At 44.8% G+C, this 22861-nt stretch overlaps 1 protein-coding gene across 12 annotated transcripts in view; it reads right to left on the minus strand.

Moving 5' to 3' along the window:
• CHL1 (cell adhesion molecule L1 like) overlaps positions 1-22861 on the minus strand; it is a 131720-nt gene that overhangs the window by 83845 nt on the left and 25014 nt on the right. For 8 of the 12 annotated variants that reach the window (XR_006013705.1, XM_042013701.1, XM_042013766.1 and 5 more), the window contains exon 2: positions 15953-16033. The exons of 2 other annotated variants lie outside the window; for them this stretch is intronic. The gene's annotated coding sequence lies outside the window, so the exon portion shown is untranslated. Of the gene's footprint in view, positions 1-162; positions 375-15952; positions 16034-21840; positions 21863-22861 lie in introns of those variants that run through there. 2 more of the 12 variants (XM_042013721.1, XM_042013731.1) reach the window with 2 other exon arrangements.

Here is a 22861-nt window from a genome sequence, read left to right on the forward strand (position 1 = left end):
ACACAGCACAAACATCTCCCCAAAGGGCTCTGACCCACCACAACTCCCAAACCCTGCCTCGCACTCCATGAGCCAGACAATATCTCACATCTGCCCCTTTCTGGGCATCAGCCAGCCATGAGACCCCCAAACCTGCCCTTCACCAGCTCAGAAATTCCAGACCTTCCTGGGGTAGCCTGTGGGCTTCTCCTCCTTCTCCTCACTGCTCTGGATGGCTTTGGGACCTCTCTTGTCCCCTCATGCTCCTCCTGGGTTGATGCTGCTCCTTCCCGCCAGGACACGGTGCTGTCTCTGCCCCTCGGAGCAGCTTCCCCAAGGAATCCGGACTATTCCAGGGAATTGAACCTGAAATGCTCTGCAGATGCACTGAGTGGCCATTTAAGCAGTGAGTCATCTTCTCTGGGAGCCTTTTAAGGAACGTGGCTGGCACATTTTCAAGGTGCATTTCTTAATCCCGAGTTTTGCAGTTTGCAGGGTGATACATCCTGGAGCTGGGAATATGGATCATATGGCAGCAGACCACATTTATCGGGGGAAGAGCATTTAGCACCAGATTTTCCTGTATGTGGCACTTGCAAAGGGTGATCCTAAAATGTCTGAGTTTGTCCTTGTGCTCTATTTTCAATTAACTCCTCCTCTAAAGGGAGTCAGTTCAGCCTGGCCAAGAAAGACTTAAATTCTATCTCCTGTTGCAGCTGAGCAAATGATATTTGAAACATTTTTAAATTGAATTCCTAAACTCTGCTCATTTCTGTCTCTGACTCCCAGAGCTGTCGGAAACTTTTCCAAAGCTTTTTTTTTTTTGTTTGTTTGTTTTGGGGGTTTTTTTGTAACTAGCAGCATCCTATCCCCTACACCTGCCTTCACTTTCTGGGGGGTTTCTGTTAAGATCAGCCTAGCAATAAATTTTATACAGCCAAATTACTGAAAGTACCGTGGAACTCTGTGTAATTAGTGTGTAAATAATTAACACTCAAGTATGATCACTTCCAACGAGTCCATCCTAGGCTATGATGGCCTCTCACACAATTTCTCTTAGATCACTATGAAATATTGCTACATCTTCATTTTTCCACTCTGAATCTGCAAATTACACAGAGGACCAGGTTCTTCCCAGGAGGATCTCAGGATGCACCAGAAGACCCTGTACCAATTTATGATGTGTGACACCTTTTTTATCAATTACATTTCTAAACAGTAAATTATTTTTGATTATTCTGAATTTTCTAGAAGCCAGTGTGCACCTGCCTTTGCTACGTCACCAAGCTGCTGCTTCTCTGCAATGCCTGGTGAGATAAAAGCCTGGAAGTGTTTTTATCCCTCTTTCCAAAGAGCCAGTGGGCTGCAGATGGGTGAAAGTGGCAGACTTGGAGACAAAAAAACCCAACCCAAGTGAGTCAGAGAAATCTGATGATTCATCCAAACCCAAGGGAAGAGGAAGGAAATGGTCTCATATTTTCTGTAAAACAAGTAAATAATACCCAGTGCATCCAGGTCACTAATTTGGGCAACTCAGCAGGGAACTGGAGAACCTCTTCCTCAGAAACAGTCACAATTAACAATCCCTAATCACTAAGAAAGCTAATTTCTTATGTTACACTTCTCAATAAAATGAGGTACGATGGAGGTCTGGAGAGATTAATACCAAAACAATATTCCAAAATATACACCCAGTAACGGAGCAGGGATGAGCACCAGCTTGGTCCCTAAGGATCAGGGTGCCAGCCTGTGCTCTGATGTCAGAGCTCCCACCTGAGCTCATGGAATACAATATTTATTCTTCCTACATATAAATGTACACCAATGATCTGTATGGACACTTAACTCGCAGCGAGACGAAGAATTAATGATATTAATTAGATACTTTATAACTGAAAATCTCTGTTCTTTGCAATTCTACCTCTCTACAGCAAAATGCTCCCTTATCCTTTCACACACACCCAGAACAAATCCAATTCCTTTAACACAGTGATCCTTTTCCTGATGTGTTTCTCCCCAAAATGTTGGTACAACATTCCTTTGCTGCCTTGTGGCACAATCATCCTCCCATCACCAGCACTCAGACCTCGGATATTGCCTCCTGTGGGATCCAGAGGGGCACTTTTCCTGCAGGCACAGCTCTGAATACCAGCTCACTTTGTTCTGCAGGTGTGAGAATGACTTTGAACAGAAAAAAGTGTGATGAGAAACCAAAGCTCAAGTTAATCCTAATACCAGGCAACCTCTTCTCACTGATCTTTAATACATCCTGCAAGAAGGGAAAATAAAGTTTCAGGGCTGGCCATTGCCAGCAATCCTCAGGAGCCCAAAGGCTACAGCTCATGATGGCAACTTCAAAAAAAATCTGACAAAAGCATTAGGAGTTCTGAGGGAGACAAATGTTTGGGTTCCAGCCCCTTGGCTGAAGAAATCCTTTAATGAGTTGCATCAAGAACTGCTCTTCGTTGCAAAGCAAGTAACAAGCAAAAGGTTTTGCCAGTGCTTTCTGAGTGTGGCTGTTTTGGTGTCCCACGAGTGCCTTGGCAAGGCTAAAACACAGAAAGATTTGGTAAAGCTACTCCTTCCCAAAATGCTGCTTTTAAAATTAAAAATGCCTCTGTTATCATCTTCATGGTGAAATATTCGTTTATTCTATGCCAGGCTGGGCTTTCAGAGTTTTACTGAAGAATTCTGAACTATCCAAATTCCACCCCATTAGCCCCAGCTCTGGGGACTGACCCACCCTCACCCACCAGCCCTGGGGACAGGACAGCAGCACCCCAGAGGTGTTGGGAGACCCCAAAAACACCTCATGCCCAGGAATTCACCAACATTCTCGCAGATAAAATCTCAAATGTAAACCCTTCAGAGAAAGATGAAAATCCTGAATAATGAGCAGGGGTTTGGCAAAAACTGAGCATCTTGATTTGGGGAATAAAGGTTATAATGTTGAAATGGACTGGATTCGTGAGAAATGCCTTTTTTTTTTTTCCCCTTGGCAAAGGGGAAAAAAGAAATGCTCTTTTCTGGGACAGCTTGTTGAGGAAATGAGGCTCTTTCCACTCATGCAACCTGTCCCATCCATCCAAACCTCTCCATCACTGGCAAGCAGGGGAGCTGCAAAAGAAAGAAACTCCAACCAGTGCTTCCACTGAGTAAAAAGACATGGCAAATTCTGTTTGAGAGCAGCTGACTGGCAAATCTCAGCGTGTTTGCTGGCAGCTCGGGCAGGCTGTGCAGAACACGGCCTGTGAGGAGCTCAGGACTATCTCCTGCCTGCTGGGGAAGGCACAACAGGCACGAGCTCTGCCCCGTACAGGGAGTGGGAATGCCAGGCAGTAGGAAACCAAGACAGCCTTTTAGGTTCACAGGTTACAGAATATCTTGTTTTGTCAGAAGGGCTCGATTTTTAATTACCTAGAGAGAATTGCTTTCCCTGTTATTTCGTGCTCTAGGGTTATTATTAACTTTTTAACATAAATCTGCATTGTAGAACCGTAAACCCGAGTTGGTTAATGAAAACAACCACCCTGTAGGGACGCAGCAGCTCAACAGATGATCAAAAAGCCTTTTTTGCATCATTAATCTGCAGGATTTCATGAAAGAATTAAGAAAAAATAAGCATTTCTCTAACGCAGGCATGAAGCATCCTTGAAAATATCAATCCCTCCCCCAAAACCAGTTTGCCCAGAACCACTGCACAGCAACAAAGAGTCCCTCAAATCCGAAATGAAATCATTAAGCGGCAAGAACTCAGGGGAGAGCTCTCCTTGCCCAGTGGAAGAGGTTTCATAGCCCTCCCATCTGCACCCTGCACTCGTTCATTAATTCCCAAAATGAGCAATGGCGAGCGCAGACAGTGTCCCTTTGTCTCCTGGCTGAGTCCCTTGTTAGTGGGTGTCCCTTCACCCCTCTCCCCGAGACACAACTTGTGGTGTGACGACAGAGACCTCGTGGGGAGCTCCAGCCAACACAAACTGACCGAGAAAAAGGATCACGGTGATTCCTCAGCAGCCTCTTCCCAGGGAAACGCCGCTGGGGCCGCATCCCGGCGCCCTCACACCTTCCAGCAGCCCTAATCCCACAGCCAGCAAAGCCCCAGCCCTCAGCTCATGCAGGAATCCACTGAGCATCTGTCGGTGCCTGCCTGCCATGCAGCAGATTACAGGGAAACAAGCCTTGGAAAAGCTGTGCCTGTTAAATCTGAAGAGCCGTAACAGCACCCAGGTTCTTGAATTTAATGAGGCAACAGCACTTAGGGCTGACTCTTCCTAAATGCATATACGCAAATAATTCCCTTGTAATGAACTCCTGAGGCAACTGCCTTTGCCCTTCCTGCTAATGATAATAAATTCCATCCAAATTATTCCAGGCACTGAACAGCCCCTGTCCTGTACTTAGCCCTGTACAAGGACAGAGGAACAGCTACACTGAGGGGAAAAGGAGCATCAGGCCACTGAGCAATAACTCACTGCGCCCTGGTTTGCCACACTCAGACACGAGCAACAATTTTGTTTTTGGCAGGACAAAAGATGCTAAGCTTGGCAGGGAAGATTTAAGAAGAAACTGATTTTTTTTTCAAATGGAGTAGTGAGGAAATATGCAAAGTGAGAATTCTCCAAGAGATATCTGCCTGCTTGGGAATCCTATTTCCAGGCAGCCACAGAAGATGGTACAGCCAAATAAACAGATTAAAGCCCACGGGCTGTCGGTACAACTGAACAATGATCCGTCTTAGAGCTGCTCTGGAATAACTTCTACTGCAGCAATTTATGATGTGCCTGACAGGAAGGGTTTGGAGGGAACATGCCAATAGCTCAGCAGCATTTAAAGAACATCCCCAAGTTATTTGTCACATCTCTGTCAGGCCCGGCTCGGGTGAGGTGCTCCGTAACCACAGCAGCTTTTAGAAACTGGAGCTGCAGTGACTTTCAAGCCTTCTGTTGCTGCCAGGTGGTTGATTTGGTAAGGCAGGGTGTAATTCTGGGAGTCTTCTCAGCCTGCACTTGTGGCACAGAAAGCAGGGATCCATCCTGGGCATCCCTATGGAGCAGTGAACGCCGGAGCGGGAGAGGAGCTCCCAGACACACAGTGACTTGTGCGATTTCCTTGTCACCACCCGAGCACTGTCACAGACAGGAGAGGTGAGCACTGCACTGAACACGTGGCTGGGGATGGAAAGGCAGGGCCGGTGCTGCCCAAAGCTGGGACGTCCCAGGGCAGGCAGGGAATGGCCAGTGCCACCTCTGCCGCCTCGGCACCGGCTGGAGATGCGCGGTTGGGTTGTTCTTTCCTGGAGAAACCTCAGCCCAGTGAATCCCACCCAGATCAGGAAACCCATCCAGGAGGGATTGGAGCATCAGAATTGGGACTCAGACTGTCAGGAAACAAGGCAAGTCCTCATCACATTGTTACAGCAGGGATTACTGTAACATGCCTATATCAAACCAGGAGTCCCATGGAAAAGAAATACACATGGACGGATTGTTGGTAGATGTTTCAGAGATGTTCATTTCCCCAGCCCATGGCCGGGCTCTGCCGAGGAACCCTCACAGTCTGGGCCGAGGGTCCCTGCCCGTGCAGGGAACACAAACCAGCAATGGGGAACGAGGCTGCCCAGGGGCAGGGAAACACCGTGCCTCCCCTCAGGGCCCCTCTCCCAGGGCTCCATGGCAGGGGGAGGAGACCCCGACATTTCACCCGTTTATTTTTAACAAAAGAGATGTAAAACTTAACATTGAAAACAACAAGGACAGTTTCAAAACAAAACAAGCCACCCTCCTGAGTCTTTGAATGTCCAAACAGATTCTGTGGAACATCTTAGGGCTGACAGAAGGGGGACAGAACTCTCTGAGCATGCTTTGTGGGGAAACTGAGGCAGGAGAGGGTTTAATTTCTTCCCTCCCCCTTTTCATCCCCCACTCGGCATTGGAAAGGGATTTTTGGGGAAACACTTGGCAAAGGTATGGTTTTGTGAGGGAAAGCATGGATGAAAAAACAGATTGGGAATACATTGGGGGTTATAGGACATAGGGTAAAAGGGAAAGGTGGGATTAGGAAAGGGAAACTGTAGGGGGGACTTACAATGGAGATATCGTCTAACATGACTACGATTTTTAGCATATATACTGCCTTTTACAGGAACACCATCAGGCCCAGTGACCTGCGATGCTTGTAACCCTTTTCTACCTAGACCAATTTTGAATTCTACCACCTCTCCATCTCCCAAGCTTTTTTCAGGGTTATTCTTTTTAATAGCAGTTCTATGCACAAATATGTCTTGCTGGTTGTCACATCTCGTTATAAAACCTAACATAATTTTGTTCAACATTATACCATTTTACTATCCCTAAGATCTTAGTTACTATGATCTTTTCCTTTTTCCGAGTGGCTGCTGTTTTCTGTCTCGCTGCGTCTTTGCTCTCTCTTTCGGTCACTCCCGTGTTGGAATTGTCGGAGCTGCTCGTGCCTGCGCGCTCTTCCCGGGGTCGCGTTCGGGGCTGCGCGGGCTGGGCCGGGCCGCGCCGCTCAGTTCTCCGTGCGTCGCCTCCTCTGGTCGCAGCTTCGCTGCCACCGCCAGGCGCTGCATCTCGGCCGGGCCCCTGAGCGACGACCCCCCTGCGCCCTGCTCCAGAGTGCATCTCGGCTGGGCGCGGCTCTGCTCCACCGCCGCGCACGCACCACCCCTCTCGGCCGGGCGTTCCCGGGGCTTGCTCCACCACGCGCTGCGCGGGGCCGGGCGGGCACCGCCGGGTCCCGCCGCTCCCGCCGCGCCTCGCTCCGCCACCGACACTGCGGCTCGCGTGGCTCCGCCCGCACGCGGGAACTGCCTCGCTGCTGCTCGCAGAGCGCTCGGTGCACGTGGCCTGGGCCGCACGGTCCCTGCGCCAGGCTTCCCTTCGCCAGGACACAGCTGACATTGCTCAACAGTCTCGGTAACTAAATAATATTCATGAAAATATTCTTCCATCGGCATGTATTTTGACTCAAATATTAACTGTGTCCAAACGGTGTTCCAAAAGTCTTTGGTAAGAATTAAGTCCCAAGAAACATAGAAAAAGTTCTTAAACAACCATGCCAGGAAGTGTTTCAGTTCTTTTTGAGCTTGAATTAAGCTAAAATTTACAAATCATTGTTCAAGAATCATTTTAAGTTTAAGATAAATGTCCCTATGCGGCTCTGAAAGCCAAGAGTCTTCCCACGGTTCCTCCATAGTTTAGATATGGAATAGCAAAACAAAACCAAGAAGAGGAATCCAAAGTTTCTAGGGTTTACTCACACAAATCAGTCGCTTAGGGATCGGGGATCGTTCTGCTCTCAATTCTCCACTATTTGTTACATCAGGCATTACTGTAACACGCATATATCAAACCAGGAGTCCCGTGGAAAAGAAATATATATGGACAGACAGATTCTTGATAGATGTTTGAGAGATGTTTATTTCCCCAGCCGCATGGCCGGAGCTCTGCTGAGGAACTGAGGCAATCACGGGCTGAGGGTCCCTGCCCGTGCAGGAAAACACAAGCCAACAATGGGGAACGAGGCTGCCCAGGGGCAGGGAAACCCCATCTCTGTCCCCTCAGGGCCCCGCTCCCAGGGCTCCATGGCGGGGGGAGGAGATCCCGACATCACATCAACACCCAGTCACTGCTGCCTCAAGATGAAACATTGGCAGTGCCAATAGTTTGGTTCACAAATCCCATCTTCACGCGGTCGCTGTTTGAGGCCTCCCAAGTCACCACAACTTCAGAGAAAACTGCAATTCTGATTTCTAGACTGATCATCTTCCTAGTTTTTATTAACTTGATATTCTACCTGATAAGGAAAAAACATTAACATAAATTTTTTGGGTTTTTCTTCTATTCCTCAACTGACTTTTCTGGGTTTGCCCCACTGACTTCGTTAGGATCCTTGCACATGAGGACTGTTATTTATCTGAACTGGCTTCCAAAATAAACGCCACTGGTAAATTAATTCTGTAATCCTCTTTATGGCACAGGATGCAAGTCTGTATACATAGCATTTGCTTATCTACTTTTTGCTATTAATTCTTACATTTTTAATCACTTTCCATTCTCTGGCATTTACCTATGCTATTCTGTCAAATAATGAATATAGAAAATAATTCGATAGCATCTCAGTCACTTTCAGAAAATGAATTTATATTTCCATTTTCTGAAGGGTACTGTGTTGTTTTTTGCCTCTAAATTGTTTCCTTTATTCCAGAGCATAGAACTGAAGGTACTTTAATATCACATCTGTCTCAGAAATCCCTAAGTGGAAGGTGGCATTGCAGAGAAGAGGAATATTCTTCAGAGCAGAATGAAATGCATTAATGTTCAAGTCTGCAGGGGCAGGACTGGGAATAAACTATCGAAGCATAACAAAAAAACAGGCTGCAATATTTGAGAGGATCTTAGAATACATGGTTTATCACTCTTTTTAAAAACATTTATCATATCTACAATGTATTTATTATTCCAATCTGCCTTTTGCCATCATCATGAGAAACACTGCAGTGTTATCAAGCTCTAAAAATCCCAGTGCACACCAAGATGGGAGAGATTTCCAGTTTAACCCTTCCCACCCCTCTAAGCCCCCTGTGTTGGATGGTCAAGCTGCCAAGAGACAACTCCACCTCCTCCTCCTGCTGCTGTTAAACTGGATTTGCTCCACTCAAGAGTGGCTGATGTGGACCTAAGTGAGGATCAGACACCAGGACAGCAAAAAAGGGCAGGAAATGCAATAGGAGAACACAACCACACCTGCAGTGCACTTACAAAAACAATAATAAAGCTGCCTGGTTATCATGGGTTTGATGAGTAATGCAGAAATGTGGATCTTCAAGTCTTCTAATCCAACTAATTAAGCAGTAAGAAGTCATTCATATGAATCCTAATGAGTTTTTCTAACCCTTCAATAATTGAATTAACCATGATTAATCAAAAAAAAAAAAAAAAAAAAAAAAAAAGGTCACTTCCAAAAGAACCTTTTACTCTTGTGTCAAGATCCCTTCCTACCTTGCCTGCACAAAGGGATTGTAAAGGTGAAGGGCAACATTAGTCCATTATCTACCTGGGAAAGAACTGCAAATTGCAAAAGGTTGGCATTTTCTACACCTTTTTTAACCTCTTTCTTCACAAAAAGATGCTTTATAGTGACCAGACCCTCAATAGAATTCATTTTAACTTGGAGCTTGGACCACAATCTGAGCAGAGAGCTGAGGACTGTGTGCGTTAGAAGCAAATGGGTAAGTCATTAAGGATTAAATTCCTTTTGAAATACTTCTGAATCTGCTGAAGTTCTCTTTAAACTACCAGTAATTAGTTTTTAGCACTCTGGGAATGACTGGGGGCAAGAGATGTTCAAACAGAGCAGCCCTTTTTTACAATGGGAAAAAGGAGGTCTCCATAAATCTAAATTCAGACCCAGGAACAAATGAATAAACAATTAAATTGTAAGGACCTCCAGGAATAGAAAGTGAGAAGAAACTGCCAAGATGTGCAGTTCTAATCATGTCAACCCAGTCTTCCTTTTTTTTTAATCAGGATAATCACCTTATCACAGGAGGGAATTCGATGTGTTACATTTTGAATAGACAAACAAAATATGTTTGTCGCAGCAAGGTCCATTCACTGACTTGTGAGTTTAGTTTGACAATGAGCACACTCAAAGAACAGATTTTGACTGTCTATTTCCAAATTGAGGGCCCACACCAGCACTCCTTCACAGATGTTTGACTTGGCCCCACATTTTCAGGAGTGACTGAGGTTGTACACAGCGTGAGGGATTCACCAGGACCCTAAAGAACAACACTTACGGCGAAAACCAATCTGAAATCACCAAGATAATTTAATAAAAAGGTATTCAAAGTCCTACTTATTCTGGGAATAACAAAGGGCAAGCTTTAAAATATGGTTTTTTCAGACAGGCAGTGAGAACAGAGGCTGGAAAAGACAAAACCCAAGCGTGAGTCAGCAAGGAGAGGCTGCTGCCAGACACAGGTGGTGTTTGGGGAAGTGTTAGCAGATGTTAACCACAGGACACAGGAGGTAATTATCCATGTGAGATTCAGAAAACATGACCTAGAAAGGAGGATATTTGCTCACTCCATCAAGAGAGAGGGCTGGAAAAGGGACATGGCAGCAATATTCCAACACATGACAGGGTTTAATTAAGAAAGCTCCAATCAGTTGTACTTTGGGAACACCACCAGTGGCTGCCTTAATTCACTGAGAGGGAAATTAAGGACAGATAATATGAAAAGCTGTATGAACTATATAGTTAATAATTTTAATACATTATCTCCAAGAAAGCTGCTCTGACCCATCGCTGGGAGCTTCTAAAATGACCTTGACACGACCACCTCTGCTGGAGGCAGGGGATGCACTGGGCTCCAGAGGGCTCAGCTGGCTGACCCCCTAAAATCTGTACAGATTTGCATTCTAACCCTTACTTTTTAGTGTCAAGACCCAATAAATTGCATCTTACAGAAATGCTATCTCCTCTGGAACAAACCCATTTAATTAGGCACAAGTGACTGCTGCAGCACCAGCTTTGTACTATCTTCCTTTTCAAATTCCTATTGGATACCTTCAAGTCAGATCAAATATGGACAGTAAGGTGTCCATACCTGAGAGTTCCCAAAGCATCTCTCCCTAAAGGCACCTCTTCATCCCAGTGCTCCCAGTTTTATCTTGTCCGAACAAACACAGTCACATAAAACCAAACCAGGAAAAGCTCCCTCGTTACACTCCTAACACTCCTGTGTACATTGGGTTTTTCACATCATCTTCTCCATATTATCCTCAGGGAAAAGCCTTCAGGAGGACAAGGGTGGCATGTAATAAAAACTTCCTTCATTTTTAAGTTTGTATTATATATTCTTACTCATTTTTTCTTTATTTTCCATATGTTTGGTAGTCCCATACAGCATTTTGCAGGAAAGTTTATTTCAGCATCGAAGCAGAATTTTATATATCAATTTACTGAAGTAACAGATGAGCTTTGCTGATACTGAATTTAACGTTGTATTTTTATGTGATTTTATTAACTCGTTTATATAAAACTGGATTACACTCTATTACCAATCTATTTTCTCTTTGTCTACAAGTATCTGGTAATATAGCAGATAAATCTGAAATAATAGGAATAACAAAAGTACTACAGTGCACAATTAGAGCTTGCAGCACCCAAAATCAGACATCATTAATAACAAATGATGATATTATATAAAAGAAATACCATCTGAAAACTGATTTTACACGGCATATTAAAGACTTGATGGCTCAGGAGATGGGTAATAGAATAAAAAGCCTTTTATCTCAAGGTCATCAATTCAAATCCAAGTCAGACTGATAGCAACTGAAAGCCATTTGATGAGAGTGCTAATGAGCTCGGCCTCGTTACTGGAAATTTAAGAACACCTCAGCATTTAGCTCTTTCTGCTGCCCTGAGAGCGAAGCCGGGAGGTTTGGAGGAGCAGGTCCAGCCCAGGAGGCAGAGCCGTGCTTCCCTCGTTATCCCGCGCCAGCCCCGGGCTATCCCTGCTGCAGGCACCTGCTCTGTTCCACAATCCAGCAGCACTGCTGAGCCTTTTATTGCTGGGAAGGCTGAAAAAGAGGATTGTGCTTCCAGCACCCCGAGTGACCACTTCAAATGATGGAGAAGCAATGCTCCTCTGAGCTGTAACAATTCCAGGTATTAATGCATCACTTTTGTTTGATATCTCACTATTTTCCTGGCGTGGATCAAATAATGTGCCAAAGTAAACCGGTGCAGGGAGAGAAAAGAATCCCTGTGCAAACCCCAGCAACTGTTCAGCTGCTCTCACAGCAGCCAGCAAATAAAGCAGAGCACATATTGCATGGCTTGACAAGCAAACTCAAAATATTCTCAGATAAAATCCCTGGAATAATTTCCTTTGTTCTGGTGTAATACCTGCACAACTCGCTGTTGGCACTGGTATTAACATGATGCAAAGCACTGATAAGAACCCCATTGATGTTGTCCTTTTCATGCTGAACGAAATTTTTATTAAAAATACCCTTCCAATAAAAGCAACAAAACACTAGAGATGAATTTTCAATTATTTTCCAAAGGAAAAAAAAAGCATCCCAGAAGGAATTTGCTTTCATATCATTCATAGGCAAAGCTCAGTGTTAAATCAACACCTACAAATACCTGTTTGCAGGTGTGGATGGGGACACAGAGAAGCATCAGAGTGACATAATCACTATAAACTGAGCAACCTGGGCTGGTGGAAAACATCCCTGCCCATGGCACAGGTTGGACTGAGATGACCTTTGAGGTCCCTTCCCACCCAAACCATTCCATGATTCTATAGGAACCGGATGAGTGTTCCCCATAATCTTTAATTGGAACCCACAGATTCTTTTTTGAACCTCCCCAGGTCCCTTCCAGCCTCAATTCTTTCAAGATTCTAAACATTAACCACCTCATGGCTCATGTAAATGCCATCTTCAGTAGTGCCTGGGCTTAGAGGAGCAGGTTTGGGTTCAGAGTGAATAATGGACTAATTTTAAAGGTACCCAGGTACCTAAAGATCCATTTTGCAACCAGCTTGCCATGTCTGGGTAATCAATTCCCTTAATTCAATTTTTCCCTAGTGTCACAGCCATTAGAAACACAGCCCTTACCCAGGGGGGACAGCAGAAATCCCAAACTCTCACTTTTCTGCTGTCTAGAGATGCCTCAGCACCTACAGTTCCTCAACTAAACCCCTATGGATGCCTCTTATTTCAGGGCTGAACTTGATAACTTATTCCTAAATCCTGATAATCTCATATTTACAACAGTGGGCACAAAACCCTCAAATTTATGGGAGCTCCCCAGATAGAATCCCGGACTGGTTTGGGTTGGAAGGGACCTCAAAGCCCATCCAGTGCCACCCCTGCCATGGGCAGGGACACCTCCCACTGTCCCAGGCTGCTCCAAGCCCCAATGTCCAGCCTGGCCTTGGGCACTGCCAGGGATCCAGGGGCAGCCCCAGCTGCTCTGGGCACCCTGTGCCAGGGCCTGCCCACCCTCCCAGGGAACAATTTCTTCTTCATATTGGATCTAAACCTACTCTCAGTCAGTCTGAGGCCATATAGATATAAATATATGTTAGAGGCCTTATAAACTGTGCATCCCCCATCAGCCCAAAGTGTGCACCTCTGGTGCTGCTGTGCAGCCTCCAACACTGGATTGTCAATTTTTCCCCTTCCAAGTGGTCAGGATTTACCAGTTCCCATTACTTGAGGTTAAAACTAGAGATTACTTTGGTTCAACAAAGAGCTTCCCCCCTGGCTTGCAGCACCAAATGGCCCAACTTACTTCATGTCTATCCAGCAAACTGTCAAAAATACAGAAATCTGGGTTTGAGTGGATTTTGGAGCATGGAAAAATCCCAAATCCATCAGTTGAGGTCATTAGCTCATGTGACACACCTCACTGAAGTCAATTTTCAAGGATAAGTGTGTGACAAGCTGAGTAGAGGAATTCTCCTTTAATGCATTATTAATTCATTTATTATTACAGTTATTACAATCTTTATGCAGGGCACTGAAGTTTAATTTGTTCTCTATGAGCTAATCTTTTTAATGAGCCCTTTCTTCTCCTCAGGATGGGAGCTTCCTCAACCACTTATGGAGCTTTTAAGCAAGCAGAAAATGACAGGACCCTGTACCCTCCCCATAAACACAGCTCCACATATCATGCCCTGAATTTTAAATGAAAAGGAACGATTACCAACTTTCCCACCACCAAATATCTTTTAAAAGGTAATAGATTCATGAAGAATGCTCTAAATATAGGGAGTTCATCACGCAATGAAATCTTAATTACAATTCCTGACAAAGAGGAGAAATGCATTTACATAGAGAGACCCTGTGTGAGTAAATGCAGTTATTTGTGGGGCAGCACAGATTAACTCCAGTCTGGAGCCCCATCTGAATGGCTCTGGGTTCATTCTTTGGTCACGCAGGGCAAGGAGGTCACGAGGCTGATCCCTGCCCTGAGAAACGGCTTCAGTCAGAGAGGAAACAGCACAAAAACACAAAAGTGGGTGCTTTAAGGTCAGAACCAAAGGGATGAAATAGCCCAGTTCCAAACATCCACACTGCAGGCACAGCCAAGCTCCAGCTCTAAAGGCTGCAGCACTTTGGGACTTTCTTGGTGTTTAAAAACCGTGTGGATGTGGCACCTGGGGACACGGGTCTTGGCAGCACTGCAGGAATGGTTGGATTTGATGGCCTTAAAGTCCTTTTCCAACCTAAGTGATTCTGTGATTCCACACAGGAAGCTGCTCAAGCCTGCACTTGGAATGTTGGACCTGCATTTCCAGTGTTTCCCCCTGGGAACAGAACAGCTCAGCCCACAGGAGACCCTCCGAGAGAACACAGGAGAAGGTTTGGGGGCTAAAAGGTAGGAGGTGGTTTTGGATGTGTGCAAGAACAAACAACACAGACTGCCTCCCCAAAAAAGCAGAGTAAATCTTTCTTCTTTCTCATTCATTCCCAAAAACCAGCCAGCCTCCCATGGTGGCCTTTCCAGCTGTCTGGTCCTGAAAGAGGGAAAGTTTATCAGCTAAGTCACAAACAGACAAGGGAGTCAGCTTTTCAGGTCAGAGCTGCCCCCTCAATGAGATAAATGAAAATATTAACCAGATTTTATGGAGATCTGGACTCACACAGCAGCTGGATGCCACTGCCTGCCTGATTAGCTAGGGTTAATCAGAAATTAGTAAATTATTTTCTACTTGGAACAATCATTGACTGTAAGGAAAAAAATCCATTTATCAGTTGGGTATAAGAAAATAATTTTTAAAAAAAGCCTAAAAAAATTTAAACACTCTTCATACAAACCCCATTTTGTCAATAACTTTATCATTCTGATTTTTACAGATCACAGAGGTTCACAAAACGAAATTCAGCAGCAGGTACGTAAGAAACTTGCTCTCTACAGCAGTCAAGGCCAGTAAGCAGAACACAAAATCCTAATAAATGGCAGCTCGAAAGGAAGTTATGGCGTAAATAATTCCCATTATAGGCAAAGCTTTCACCTTAGAGCTCCTGTTAGTAAAAGTTCATGGGAAATGCATATATTGGTAGCCCAGACTCCCTTTTCACCAGCCACAACAGAAAGAAAACAGAATTACAGGAGGGTTTGTTTTTTCTGAATAGGATTTAAAAATAATTAAATAAATAGACAGAAACCCTTTGCCAGTGTGATTATTTCCTCCAAGCACATCTCACTACAGGAAGGGTCCATGGGCACTAAAATCCCCTGCAAACAAAATGTCCTGGAGAAGTCCAGGCCATAAATAACTGCAGGGCTTTTTTCCCTGATGAACAGTTGTTGGCAGTGCCACCCCTCAGGCCCTGCTCTTCCGCTATTTCTCTTCATCGTGCCCAACTTTTAGGAAATCCAAGGAAATCCATCCAGCCCCTCCCTGCCCTGATGGCCACCAGCAGCTGATGGGGAGCAGAATGGGACACTGACCTTGAAATAATCAGGGCAGAATGGTCACAGCACCTTTTTCTCCAGAACTGAGGGGGTATTTTAAATGTAAAATCACAATTTCCTCACCAATTAGTTGCTACAACAGGATAAAGCCTGGTTTAGGGCTCAGCTCCACACACAATAACAAATGAATGTTTGCTTGGGTTGCAATAAGAGAAGATGAACAAGCTCCATCTGACCTCGGAGCTGTCGGGCTCTGAAAGCATGTCCACACCCTCCAGGGAATTAAAATCCCATGGAATCATTCCAGAACATACCTACATGCACAAACAGATACACACACACGTGTTTATGCTTTTATAGAGAGCTTTTTCCAGGCAGAAATTATATCAAATGGGTCCAAAATGGTTACAGTGAGTTTTTCTGCAATGATTCAGAAATAGAGGCAAATAAAATCGACATCCAAAACACGAATATTTAATTAAAAAGAAAAATATGCATTTCTAACCAGGACATGCAGCTGTTTCCTCATCAATGCATGGTCAGTTTGTAGTCTTACATCTGAATCCTTCTCCCCACTTTACTGCATCTAGAAATAAAGACAGAATTGTGATTTGAGTAATGGCATGTCATATGTTGAATTTATCTAAAACCAGCACCTTTATCAGTACAATTCCTTTGCTTTATTTTTTTTTCCCCTGTACGCTGAGCTCCTGTCTGATCTCATTCTCCTTGCCTTTCATTCACCTGGAAAAGGAGAGGGTTTTCCATATTTGAATAACAGAAGCAACACACCCCATGGAATAGAAAGTAATGGGCTGAAGTGAGAAGATCTGATTCTCATTCTAAATCAGGTTTGTGGCCTTGGAATGAGGCACTTTTCTGCACATTCCCCCTCTCTGCCTTTCCTGTCTGCTTACATTACAAGCCCTCTGAAGTCTGTTAAGTATTTATATAGCACCAAACAGATAAGATTCAGCTTTCCTCGGAATCACAAGATAACACAAACCCAGAAACAATAAATCTTATCAATCACCACCTACATTACTGCTCTCCTAACATGAAACATGTTTCAAAGTGATTTTCAATAGTTACTTTCCTTTAAAGGAGAAGAAATAAAAAAGGCTCATGGAAGAAAAGCACATCCAAGAGGGAACAGATCCCTTAAATGTTTGTTTGTTTTCCAATACATTCCACCAGTTTTAAACACATTGACCAAGAGCTGCATTTCTGTATTGGCCTCTCTACTGCAAGGGCAGGGCACACCTCTGCTGTTGACCTCGATATTCCCACCCACAGCTGGATCACAGAATGCTCCACTGTGTTCTGGAGCAAGGAAAAGACTTTGGCGCTCTAATCCCACTTTTCCTGCTCTCCCAAATGACAGAACACACACAGTGTAAACACCAGACCAATTCCTCTGTCCTGCAGGAGCAAAAGAAGCACACAAGCACCATTTTAGTCTGGTTTTACCTCTGTGGGTCACCTTTAAAAACGATTTTCTTTCCAGCCTCTCGGTATGAATGACAAGATACTCGGAGAGATGTCTTGAGGGAGAAGAAGTGATAAAGAGGAATTCAGCTAACCTATTTTCTTTCTTGTCACTACTTGATAATCTCTTTATCTGCTCTCATCTCACCAGTTGCAGACAGCCTTATTTCCCCGTGGACAAAGCCAATCCTTCTTCCAAAGTGCACATGTGCACCTGTACCTCCTTTCCCAGAGTGTTTCAAATTCATACTGCAAAGTGCCCCTGATCTTTTGGGGTAAATAGAGACACCTTCAGCACACACGGGTGTAAACATATGAAATGTCAGTGTTTATTGCCAGACACATCTTTAGCCTTTCAGGGAGTTCCTGTGGCCATGGGCACACAGGGAACATTTGTAAGAACCTCCCCATCAACAGAAGTTTGCAGTTTTACTGGAGCACAATTCACTAGCACATATATTGTAGAGTTTGACCCCTCTGCCAATAAATTATGGTTTGTGATGTGAACAGAAAACATTTTCTAAAGCTCTGCAGTGATTTAGGAACCCCAATTCTACTTTCAGCTGCACCTTAATCCTCCTTGACTTCTATTGAGGCTTTAGCCTAGCAATGTTTGCTCTCCTGCTGGCACTACACTGGGCCTTTCAGAGAGCCTGCACCTCCCCGAAGCAATGTGACTGCAATTTGTAATGCCAAATGCAAACTGCCTGAGCCACAGGCTGTGCCAGCTGGGCACAGCCCAGCTGAGCTGTGCCAGCCTGGTCCAAGGTTTGCAAGACATGCCTGGGCTGGAAAACAGAGCGAACCCCTACCCAGCCCCATGAAGAATCGCCTGGGCTGCAAAGCAGAGTGGAAAAATCCTTCTGCCATGAACCAGTGCAGAACAGAGGCCATTTTCAGGATTTTGGTTTAGCACAGGGCTGGATTCAGGGAGTTCAAGACAAGATGCTCTTATTACATCAGGTCCAGACTTCCTGCCATTACACTGCTCCCAGTTACATTAAGCAAATTCTCCTGTAATTGATTAAAAGCTCTCCTACAAATAAAAAATCTCCTGTTTATATAGAGACATGGGAAGAGAAAGAAGAAATTCAACATTATTTCAATCCGAGATTCTGAAGGAGGAAGGAATGATGATTTGTATCTCCTCCTCCTCCTCCTATATTTTAATCTCTCTTGGAAATCACAGCAGAGAACAGTAACTCAAATGCTTTATAGCTGAATTCATTTTCAACAGCTGTCTCCTATCTTTACCAGTTGTTTGTCTGCTTCTCCCATTTATGCTGTGCATCTTGGACTTATCGATCTTGTAAGCTTTAAATTACAGCTATCCTGGAAAAAAAAAAAGAGCAGGAGGCAAAGGAGGCAAACCACAACAGGAAAAACCAGACCTGATAGAGGATTTCTGAAGGGCTGCTTGCTTTTGCTGAAAGAAAATCTTAATGGCATTTCCTGGAGAGAAGGTCTGTAGGGCTGAAGTTATTAGCAGACTGTATGGACAGAGGATGGGCAAAAAAAGCTGTCAGATTGAAGGAAAGGGTTTATATCAAAAACATTTCCAGCGAAAAGTGTAGGAAAACTTGGGGAAAAAAAGACAAGATTTATACAGGTATTAATCACCTGATTTGTGGCACTGGGTTTATCAGAGCCAGCCAATTTACAGCAGTTCTTGTGGCTTCAGGCTGAGTTTAAACAATATGAATTCACTGCTGCCCAAAGCACTGGAAATATTTCCCATGACAGAGGCAGAGCAGGAGCAGAACTGATTTCAGTGCTCAAGTGCACCCACTACAGCCTCAGCTCAGAGCCTGCTCAGGGGTCACTCCAGGCTTTGGGGGCTGTCAGAGAATCATGGAATCACAGACTGCTTTGGGTGGCAAGGGACCTTAAAACCATCTCATTCCAACCCTCCTTCCATGGACACCTTCCACTGTCTTCCTTAAAGAACTCCATGAATCCCCACAATCCTCCTCCACCTCAAATCCAACACTCCCTGCAGTGATATTGCAGCTCCCCAGGGAAGGTTATCCAGTATTTTGCCCAAGACTCTTCTGTAACACGAAGGAAAAATTGTGACTCAGAGGCCTCTGCTCCAGGTGCTCCCACCTGAGGTGATGCTATTGGAAGGGAAGGAAAGCACCATCATTCCTGCTGGGCAATAACCAGGCCCAGCCAGCTCTGGCCTCTCTTGCTGAGGGCTCTCTGGCTGCAGCAAGTTCCTTAAGTTTAAAAATCAACCACGGGGCTTATTTCACAAAGGAATAACTGAAACCAGGTCTGTCTTAATGAGAAAACCTGTCTCCAGTCTATGCTAAAAACTCAGCCTGTTGTTGGTTTTCCATGCCTTGAGTACTACAAGGGGAAAACCTGCACCCTTCCAAACTGGAATTTGTGACTGTCCTAGAAACCCTGTGGTCTGAACCAAAGTTAGGCGTGCTGCTGTGGTAAATCTGTTGGGATTTTTAAAGCTGAGAAATTAAAATCTAATTTTTCCTCTGTGGGTCTGCATGTCTGGGTTCCCAGTGCTGCTTCCTGAGCTGCAAAGGCATTTTATTGTTCTGAGGCTCCACAAGTACAGTCAGTCTGTCTTTCAGTTTCCCCAGAGGTCAGAGGGAGCTGACAGATTCTCGGTGAGGGAATGCAGTTCACGTTTCCATGCACTCAGCTGGGCACTCCTGCCTCTGACCCTGCCTCGCAGCCAGCTCTGTGTGGCGCAGGCAGGGGAGAGGCAGCGGGGCACAGAGATGGCTTTGAGACATCCCTGATCCCTGTGCCCAGCTGGGGCTGCTCGGTGTCTGAGCAGGACCAGGAGCAGGGCTGGCATCACCCACTGCCTCTGGCCATGCCACAGATGGCACCAGCAGCTTCCCGAGCTCCTGCATGTCCTGATGGCAGAGGAGGGACAGACAAGCAGGGATGAGTGGTGCCTGCTGCAATGTGACCTTCACATTCCATCCATGCATTGCTCCCTCACAGACACACAAATGGATGAAGTAAAAACCTACGAGTCGGGTTCAGATAATGTTCTGGAAATGACAAACAAATGTTTAAATGTTGTTTGAATTGCGGCTGCTGCAGAGGAAGGAAGATCATTCGCAGATTTGTCCCGGAGGACTTCAGAAAGAAGAATGGTATCAAAGGAGGGGAATGCTGGCCAGAATGGAGCTCTGGAGCTGCTCTGGCTGCTCCTGAAGCCAACCTGCTCCCACAGCACTGTGCTCTGCACATCAAACCTGCCTTGACCCTGCCCTCAGTGCAGACCATGAACGTTGATCCTATTTCAGGGATGTGTGGGTGGCAAAGGGATGAAAGGACCCAAATCCTGGCACCCAGGGCCAGGCATTGTCCCCATCGGCTTCAGCAGCACCGCCAGTGAGGCATGAGCTGCACTTGTGCATATTAACAGCTAAAGGGTTTTAAAGGAGGAGCTTTTGTCAAGCAATAAAAAGATGCATTAACCAGCTTGGAAAATAGCACGGGATGAAGTGGATAAACTTTCCCAGCAAAAGGTCAAGGTCCTCACAGCTTATGGATCCCACAGAAGGGCAAATGTGCTAAGGGGAGTATTTACAGTGATGTCTTCTGACTAATACCAAGTACATAAAATTAATATGGGTTGAGAAAAAGAACAGCAAGAGAGAAAGGAAACTCTTTCATAAAGAAACAAACACTTTCCATGTAATTTTACCCACGTGCATTTTGAATACAACCCAGCAGAGATGCAGGGTACTGAGAAGAGTCAGCACAAGCATTTTTCTGTTTCTTAAATAATATGATGATTTTCTTCTTCGCAGCAGTAGGAGGTATTAATTTTACAGGAATAAAATTAAGAAGTCTAGTTTAGTAGATGTGCTTTGCCTATATTTCAACTTTTCCCACCAGGAAAAAAAAATTGATAAAAATACATTTCTACTCAGTGGCACATATAGAATAAGGTGGCTCATAATTACTCCAAGCACAGCGCTACAAGTTGCTCAATATCTGCTTGTTTATTACTGGAAGTGTTATCAGAATATGAAGAGAGCCTTGCAATACTAATCCCAGCTGTCTGGGCCCATCACATGATGTTGGCTGACAATTCCTGTGATTTACTGCACCAATGAAAGAAGGCAGCCGTGAATACGTTTTTGTAAATCAAGTCCATTGGGCCAGACTTAGGTCCTCAGTTACTCAGGCATAAGAAATGTCATAGCTCTTCGCCAGTACATAATTCAGGTGGTGAACTTGATAACATGGATGTAGGGCATTAAAAGCTGTTAGGATGGTTACCAGGAGAAAATCACCTTGGCTCCAATACCCATGCAAAGGCTCATTGCTGCACACGCTCTCTCTCTGAGCCTTGTCATTACCCAGGGACAGCAGAGCCATTTTTTCCATAAAGAAAATGTCAAGGTCTGTGCAGAATCACCCAGGTCTCATGTTCAGCCCTGCCCCACCATCAGTGAGTGTTCAGCAGTTAAACCCCGTGCCACGACACACACGAGTTGAGTTTAAATTTACAGCGCATACCAGGTGTTCTTATTGTCCCTTAAGGGAACCTGGCACTGGGGCAGAATCACCTCTGTCAATATTCCGCTGCTGGGTCAATAAATCCTGATAGTCCATAAAAGTCAGTGAGCAAAACCGACACCACGCAGGAGCCTGCGAGCACCTTGGGGTAAAATTCGGCGCACTGAGTACCTGCCTATTAGTTAAAATGATTCTGCATTTAATGTCCCTGAGGTACAGGCAGCACTTGCACTGCTTTTAACAACCTCCTAATGCTCAGAGCTGCGTTACAGCCCCGCTCTGAGCTCCTCACCACGCAGGATGTGCAAACTGAACGGCACGTGGGCTGCCAAAACGATTTCTCCAAGTGGCAAGGCAGCTTTCTGAGTGTTTGCACACCAGCTGAGAAATATTCACCATTTTCCAAGAGGTCCATGGGTTCCCATCACACTATTGGGGTTTCAGGGATGAAGACAGCCAGAAACCTTTGCTCTGTGTTTTTTAAGATATAAACTAGTTTTCAGCTACTCACAAGGTTGCTCTCAGGCACTCTGAAGCAACTCTCATCATAAAGAAACAGAATCCCCAAATGATTTGCATTGGAAGGGACCTCAAAGCCCATCCAGTCTCACCCCCTATCACACCCCCTCACACCTCCCACTGTCCCAGGCTGCCCCAAGCCCCAGTGTCCAGCCTGGCCTTGGGCACTGCCAGGGATCCAGGGGCAGCCCCAGCTGCTCTGGGCACCCTGTGCCAGGGCCTGCCCACCCTCCCAGGGAACAATTCCTTCCCAATATCCCATCTAAACCTTCTCATGGTTTGAAGGCAGATAGTCTTCAACTCAAATGACCCAGTGCAGGTTTTTGAAGTTAAATTTATTTACCCCACCTGACAAACTATTTCCTAATGTTTCTTGGTTAAAAATCGTATGCAAATTGAACTGAGGATGTTTTTTTCCTCTCTAAATCCGGAAGTCAATCCCATGCAAGCTGTCATGAGCATGAACTCTGGCAGATCAGAAGGACCTAACCCATGGCACTGAGTGCACATAACAGACAAAGAGGTTTGAAAATATTTTTTAAATGATCAGTTTTCTGCTGCCCTTTTCATAACAGATTTAGAGCACAGTTTTAATGAAGGACAATTTTTTTCCTGTTATAAAGATAGTTCACGTTTAAACTATAATTTTCACTTTTTTTTCTTCCTGGAAATGTCCTTTAAATGCACTTGAAAATTGTCCAACACTAAAATTGGAAGCTTAACCTTATAATATGTGATTCTATGCTGAGATTGCTAATGATCATACAAACCAATAAGTAACTTATTTGGCATCTGAAATGATAAGCAAACCACGAAACAAGCAAACTAAAAGATTTCTTCACCCAGCTGGCAAATTATTTACAGGCTAAAAAATCCTCTACAGACAGACTTATAAAAG

Source organism: Corvus kubaryi, unplaced genomic scaffold (assembly GCF_017639235.1).
Source record: "Corvus kubaryi isolate FWS band 111438036 unplaced genomic scaffold, C.kubaryi_AGA036_p1.0 136, whole genome shotgun sequence".
In the NCBI taxonomy this organism is placed as follows: domain Eukaryota; kingdom Metazoa; phylum Chordata; class Aves; order Passeriformes; family Corvidae; genus Corvus; species Corvus kubaryi.